The following is a 1,564-nucleotide window of genomic DNA, read 5'->3' on the forward strand; positions in this document are numbered from 1 at the left end:
GAAAAGAATCGAATCGATTAAGAATCGGGCATCTCTACTGTTCAGTGTAGAGATGTCCGATTCTTAAGGCCATCACACACAAAATTACATAGACGCATATGCATAGCATAAGATAGTATGGACCAATGAGCATCGAATATTAAGTATCAATCATCAATATGGCGACTTAATATTCAATGCTCATTGGTCCATATGATCTTATGCTATGCATATGCGTCTATGTAATTTTGTGTGTATGGCCCTTAGGGCTATCGCACACAATTTGACATAACTGCATATGCATAGCATAAAATCGTATGGACCAATGAGCATCGAATATTAAGCATCGAACACCAATATGGCGACTTAATACTCGATGCTCATTGGTACATACGGTCTTATGCTATGCATATGCAGTTATGTCAATTTGTGTGCGATAGCCCTTAGGCTGGGAGCACAGACTTTTGCATAACGCATAACGCATAAGGGAATCAACCATCAGAGACCTTTATTTCCCTCTCCAGGATAGAAATGACTCTGATTGATTGATTTCCTTATGTGTTATGCATTATGCGTTATGCAAAAGTCTGTGCTCAGGCCCTTAATCGATTCGATTCTTTCCCTAACAAAGGACCTCGCACAAAATCTATGGAAAATAGTTTTCGGTCAAATTGGCTGAAATTTCACTATGTTATAATTTTCGCCATGCTGATAAAAAGTTATCATTGTACCAAGTCCCAAAAGTCAATATTTCTCAAGATATAAAGGCTCAAAGTAGTGAAATATGGTCATCCGCAGTAGTAAGACATATGTTATAAGTGATACATTGATATTTATTCACGAAATAAATAAAAATCGATTTTTACATATATATATATATATATATATATATGTAATAAATATTTAGTTCCGCAATATATATGTATATGTATATACAGGGTGGGGCAAAAGTATTGGAGCGGTGAAATATCTCGAAAAATATAAGTTTTACAAAAAACTGTTTCAGATCTCACAATCAGTTGTTTTCACGGCTACTCACAATCAGTTGTTTTCACAGCTACTCACAATCAGTTGTTTTCACGGCTACTCAAAATCAGTTGTTTTCACAGCTACTCACAATCAGTTGTTTTCACGGCTATTCACAATCAGTTGTTTTCACAGCTATTCAAAATCAGTTGTTTTCACGACTACTCACAATCAGTTGTTTTCACAGCTACTCAAAATCAAAACTGATTGTGAGTAGCCGTGAAAACAACTGATTTTTGACCTTGGAAACGCCACCCAAGATCAATCTGCTAAAATCAGTAAATACAATAGATCTTTTTAAGATCTGAAACAGTTTTTTATAAAACTTATATTTTTCGAGATATTTCACCGGTCCGATACTTTTGCCTCACCCTGTATATACATATACATATATATTGCGGAACTAAATATTTATTACATATATATATGTAAAAATCGATTTTTATTTATTTTGTGAATAAATGTATCACTTATAACATACGTCTTACTACTGTGGATGACCATATTTCACTACTTTGACCCTTTATATCTTGGGAAATATTGACTTTTGGGACTTGGT

Source organism: Odontomachus brunneus, unplaced genomic scaffold, assembly GCF_010583005.1.
Source record: "Odontomachus brunneus isolate Ranch 3 - 2012 unplaced genomic scaffold, Obru_v1 Obru_scaffold_084, whole genome shotgun sequence".
Lineage (NCBI taxonomy): Eukaryota > Metazoa > Arthropoda > Insecta > Hymenoptera > Formicidae > Odontomachus > Odontomachus brunneus.